Raw genomic sequence first — 6,655 nt, forward strand, 5'->3', positions numbered from 1 at the left:
ATGCAAATGCGCGTCAAGGAAGGCCCTGTCATAAAGAGAGACAACGCACATTTACGACGCTCGTTTACGACGCGCAACTACGACGCGCTTTTACGACACGCAATGCGTATCAAGGAAGGCCCTGTCATAAAGGAACACAACACGCATTCGCGTGTCGTAACCTTACAACGCGCGTGTTAATGACACGAAATGCGTATCAAGAAAGCCCCTGTCAAGAAAGGCCATGTCATAAATGAAGATGACACACATTTTTGCATATCATAATTTTAAATGTTTTAAAAAAATATTATTTATAGATTTACTTATTTTCAAATTAAATTTCTATTTAATGTTTCATAATAGAAATTAAAATATAATATACAAAAAATAGAATCCATTGCATAAATTTAATGTCATACAAATAATTGTTCCATGGAAAGATAAAACAAATCAATAGAAGTTGTAACAAAAATTTACAAACGAATTAGATACAAAAAATACAATCCATTGCCCCTTTGCTTATTCAAGATCAACCTGCAAGTAGCTAACTAATCTGTACAAATTCACCCTTGTTTCTAATCATTTTCTTGAATAATTTACAAACATAATTCATCCATAGTACCTGAACTATAGTTCCAGCTAGCCTTGTTTCTTCTTCTTCTGAACTCATCTCTTGCAACCATTGCTCTAAGCCTAGTCTGAATAGATATAGCAGCTCCTTGTCAGTTATGTGAAAAATACAACTGGAGAGTGGCCTACCTTCATAATAGCAACAACTAACGAAGCAGGAATGAAAGAGAAGGCAATACTCACATCAATAGCTGCAGAGAATGCATCTAGTCCTACAAATCATACAAATCACTATTTAAATACACACTACATATAAAGGTTTCAATATTCTGATTTCATGCACTTTATATATAAAGACTCCAAGATTTCACAAACAAAAACAACTGTCTCTTACAAGAAACCCTGCATCTGCTTCAAGCATATCAGAAACCTTCATAAACTGAAGCACATAATTATTCCATGTCTTTGTACAAATAGATGACTCCTTCCACAGTCTTGGAAGGATTCTTTTGATTCACCTCGTACATGACCTCCAACTAAAGGGCAAAATGGTCATTAAACAAAATCAGACATATACCTTGAAATTGTAGCTAAAACTCATAACTAGACCTTTCACAGCATGAACTTCTAAGCATCTAAAAGCTAAAGTCTCGGTTGCTACCAAAAATATGTTAAAATGGTGAGGTCAGGTTTTAACTTTCAATCCTTGTTCAATTCAACTTCACTAAAACTTCACAAATATGTTAAAATGTTGATTAACAAGAGTACATTGTAATAATTATATCTACAAACCTGTGAAGCCACATCCACACCAATCTCATCTAGCACCTGAAATTTCAAACATTTATATATGAAAAGGTAAAAATAATGTTGGGTGAAAAATGTGTTTTTTTTTTACTTAATGGACTTGATTCCATAAGAGCTATATATGAGTGTTTCTTTTTAACCAGATACAGAAAAACAATAAAAAAATCACACATGGCCTTTCCCATTAAGCCCTAACTTTTTATAAATCTGTCCTCATCCAATTTTTTTCTTTAATGTATTTCATCCATCATTTATCCAAACAACACAACACTATGCAACATAGAGTTTACCTGGTTGGTGAGATCGTCAGCTTCATCCTCAGCTTCATCATCATCATCATCAAGAACATCATCTATCGGATCTGACATCATTTTAGTCTGCACAAAAGAAAAAAAATAGTATTAAATTCCATAAACAAACAGTTAAATATACATCAAATCCAATGTGGTAGAGAAAATAAAGAGGGGATGAAAGGACAAGTGAAGTGGTAGAGAAAATAAAGTTGTGAAGTGGTAGTTATTTTTTCAATCCAAATTCCAAGAATGTCTAATTTAATAATACTTGAATACACTATGCTATAATACCAAATACATTTTCTACTAAACTAAAGGTGACTAGAATTACACCATCTCTGTATAACTAATACACCATGCTGGAAAAACAAGGTGGCGCCTCATGGGCCCATAAATCAGTATAAGGTCAGGATCATGCTCATTAGAACCTAGTAGTACGTCAAACAATGATGTCATAATTATATATTTTTATTTTTTTTACCATATGCACAAAAAGTCCGAAGGTAAAAAAAATAAAAAAAAAATACCTAGGATCCTCAGTGCTTCAGTCAAGTAGGTTTAAGTACAGAATGGTTTTTCTAAATTTGGATCAGGATAATACTTTTTATATAGCAGATTAGCTGCTCTAGAAACTACTTCTTTTCCATCAACAATTGATACAAATTCAAAATCCATTTTCCTTTTATGATTAGTTTCTGAATTCTCCTGCATCAAACCGATTTTAAAGGATTAGCAGTGTACTTTCATTCATTTGTATAATACTATATCAAGATTCAAAAATATACCATATAATCAAATTTCTCCATGAAGAGTTCCTTGGACTTCTTCAACACTCCTACATACATACATCAGTACTACATGTTAATATGTTATGTGATATAATTTATAAAGTCAAATAATATTTGTTATAATAAAAATAAAATGAGTAAGAAGTCATATAAAAATTTACCTTATCTGTCATAAAGGCAAACCTTTTTCACACCAATATCTGAAATCCACTCCAAAAGTTCAATAACTTTTGAAGTTTCACGGGCTTCATCACTATCCACCATAATTCCAAGATACTTCACTCTGTCTAAATTCAGTTCTTAATATGTTTTCACAATTCCATTTGCTATAAGATAGCTTTCAATTGCATGCATCTTCTCTCAAACAAAGTATTATGACTTTGACAATTAAATGAAGAATGTACCACAACAACAGAAATATCATGTGATCATTATGATTAACAAATTCAATACATATTATTTACTAATAAAATTACAAGAAAACAGAAATAATCAGACACCTTGAAGATGGCTTCTTGTTAACATTTAACAATGAAATTAGCAAGAAGAATAATATATACCAGTGAGATTTTGTGAAAAATCTTCTGGGGTCCACCTATGAGATCCATGGTCTGCCGACAAGAAACTAATCATACTCTTTAAAAAGAAAATAACTACACTCACCTGATGAATTTTCACTTTTATTCATCTATAAAAAGGTTTAACACTAAACAAATTAAAAAATAAAATAGGTAATAGTATATTAAATATATAAAAACCCAAGCAATTCTTAAAAGGTTCAAGTGAAATAAGAAAGAAAGATTAAAAACTAAAAGATAGTAATGAAAAGGCAATATTAAAAGAAAGAAACAGTTTATAGTTTAAATAGATGTGCCAATAAACCATTTCCCCCTACACTTTTCTCAAAAATGTTTGCCTCAAACCCTAGGTAATCAAGGCTTTGGATTTTATTAATTTGTTATTATTATTTATTTTACTTTTTTGTAATTTCATCAGAAATTGTATGTGTTTTCTTGCAATCCATGGAACCTTTTAGGCTTTGTTTATAAAACAATGGAAAGAAAATAAAGAATAACATCATTATTAAACAAAATAAAGCTGTGAACTGATAGTTAAGGCAATTAGAAAGTGAACAACCCTAAAAATTTTCTGACATAATAAACATGGAAGAAGAAATAGAAGATCAACAAAATTCATGAAAACAGTACATTCAAGTTTCTTACTTTCTTCTTTCTCAAACAATTAGATACCACAATTCATGAAAACATACTTGTTGAATCCGAAGTTGATGATAAAAGAAAATCCCCAAAAGTACTAAATGAAGCTGAATAAACCGTACCAGAATGCAGAATGCCCCTGAATAAACTGTACTAGAATGCCCCTGATACAAAGTGTAAGAGCTTTTTCCACCAGCTGAAAACTAGAAAATCTTATTTAATTAATCATTTTTACCTTTATTTAAAAAGTTAGTTATTTAAATTTTGAAGTAAATAATTTGGATGACTTCCAACTCCCCATACGCCCAAGTTTTGCCATGTCCCACACCTACCAGATAATAATATAAACTGAATTTCTAATTTTGTATTAGAGTATTACGAAATAAAATTAAGGAAAAAGACCTTGGGTGATGAATCTGAGAATCCTCCCGCTACTAATGATCCACCGCGGGATAAACTAACCGAAGGAAGTGACTATAGAAGTAAAAAATTACATAATATAAATAGATGAAAAAGAAAAACAAGACACAAAATAATGAAAGTAAAAGGGGAAATACAAATACCCGTTATGTGTATTGATGAATGTGTAGAAACTAACTGATGGAAGTGACTATAGAAGTGACTCCAGCTGCAAAAAGTAAAGCAGGTAGGAAGAGAGAATCCAAAGTGAATAAGATGAGGTGGTAAGCAAGCAAAATAAGAAAAGGTATTACATCATAATCATACCAATTAATGTATTCAGAAGATTTGATGGACCACCCTGCACATCGAGTCATTCGCACCAACAAAATCAGCCCAGGGGTATAAACGTCTTTTAGAAGTGAACCAAAATTTGTTGGTTTACATTTACCTTCTTGTGGCTGGATCTCTGAATATAGTCAACTCCGAAATCACCCCATGGAATTGAACCCTAAACCACATGTATTAGAAGGGTATTACTTCCAAACTGTTGGAAATTATCTCCCTAACTGGAAACAAAAAGAATCAGATTTCAATAAACTAAAAAGAAAAAAAAAGTATAATATAATTACCTGAAAATATCAACAACATTCATTTCAACTGGGAAAGGATTTTAGGATGGCCAGGAGTGAATTAATGTCTTCAATTAACACAAAAATATGTATTTAAAGCAAACCCACATGTTAGGGGCGGAACCAGAACTTTGTTGTTAGAGATTGTTTCCAAAACAGGTAAGTTCAATAATTAAACTTTAAAATTGTTGAAAAAATAAGAGAAAAAAAAGAAAAGAATATAAAGGATCTTAAAGTGACAACAAATACAAAATACATGCAAGATTTATAAAAGCTAATTATGTTTGGAATATTAAGGAACTCTTGGATGATACAACGTGGAATTAGCAATTCTAGAAAAGATGAGTGCTCTTAACATTAAAGCAACTATAGATCAGCCACATATGATATATCGTCATGAGTTATGAGTTACTACCCTATCAGCCAAATAAAAAACAAATCCATTGCATTAAATAGAAAATGAGGACAATGAAGGAAAAAAATCCAAAGAAACTAAGCTAAGGTAATGGTCACAGTTACAATAAATCAGAATCATATTGAACTGAAATAGATCGATCCATGTTTCTAAGGCATACACCACTAGGGATGAGATTTAGAACCAGAAAACCGGACCGGAACCTGAATCGGAACCGGTATAACTGGAAATTTCTTAAACGGGTTGGGTATTGGGTTCCAAAATTACTCTTATCCAGGTTCCGGGTATTTCGGGTACGGTTCCAATGGGTCCGGGTAATCCGGGTTTTTGAACCGGATATGTTTAAAAAACCGGAATCGGGTCCCTTAGACCAGATTTCTACAAATACATTATTAAGTCACTATGATGAGTCATGTTCCCATAAAGTCCACTAAGTCAAAAAGAAAGAGAATGCAATCAATCCAAATCAGAATCTATACCTGGATCTTTTCAGCCACATCTAAAATTGAAATACCATGGCTACCCTCGAGTGAAAGAACATGAAATGTTGCATATTTAACAGCGCCAGGTGTCAACCTATGCCTAGACCTTCTATTGGAGAAACCCCTCTCTTGCATTATGGCCAATACTTTTTCAGCTGTCACTCCACTTCTTAAATTTGAAATTATATCTCCACCATCAACACCCTGCACTTGCAAATACCAATTTATCAAGTTATTATACTCTTCTATCCAAATTGATCTCAACAAAAGCAGAAAACGTGTCTATGTTTTGATTTTGATTTCATGATAGGAATGTTTCTTGATAAAACTAGATGATATAATAATCAACTTGACAAAAAGTCATCTTAGGAATTGGAAAAGGCAACAAAAGGACCATAATATATCTACATAAAGTGATAAATGACAGGGAGGGACAATTTTGTAATTTACCATAAAAGGTACCTCGTTTTCTTCATGGGGATGTGGTTGATAGGCATTTCTTTTTTTCAATTTTGGTCCATATCCTACAGCAAGAGAAAATTGACGCAATATTTTGGGCCATGTCAATGGATCTAAGTGGCATTGCCAGCTACAAATATCAAAACCCGAAGCAAATGCCTAAAAGCAATAGCAGATTCGTGATGATTTAGGGTTTTTTTGGCGAGGTCAAGTCGCACAAATTTATTTGAGGCATAGCACCTTGAAATACATACAATTGATTCGCCTTCTCCTACCATCTTCTCGGGAATTTTTTTAGGGGTAGCACGGCCTACCCCTGCCAACTAACTGGTTTTGCCCATGCCTTATGTATCCGATGATGGAGTTAGATACAAGCTTCAATCAAAACAAATATCACTATTCAAAGCAAACCCACCAATCATTAGATAATTTAAACAAATCATCTTACATCTTTGAATTGATGAGTAAAGTGAACCTATGTCAACAAGGTGATAATGTTGTTATATTTATTATTTTAGTCAGTCGGCTTGATTGGAAGAAATGTTAATAGTTTTTGAAATGTTATCAGTCGAATCCATCTTTCTGATATAAGAACGAAAACGTTAAGAAGAGAG

The 6,655-nt window shown here is 32.5% G+C and overlaps 1 pseudogene; it reads right to left on the reverse strand.

Annotated features, from left to right (window-relative positions):
- Nucleotides 1–353: 353 nt before the first annotated feature.
- Nucleotides 354–4,735, reverse strand: LOC111914604 (uncharacterized; annotated as a pseudogene).
- Nucleotides 4,736–6,655: the final 1,920 nt, after the last annotated feature.

The sequence above is a fragment of the Lactuca sativa genome, chromosome 4, assembly GCF_002870075.4.
Source record: "Lactuca sativa cultivar Salinas chromosome 4, Lsat_Salinas_v11, whole genome shotgun sequence".
NCBI lineage: Eukaryota > Viridiplantae > Streptophyta > Magnoliopsida > Asterales > Asteraceae > Lactuca > Lactuca sativa.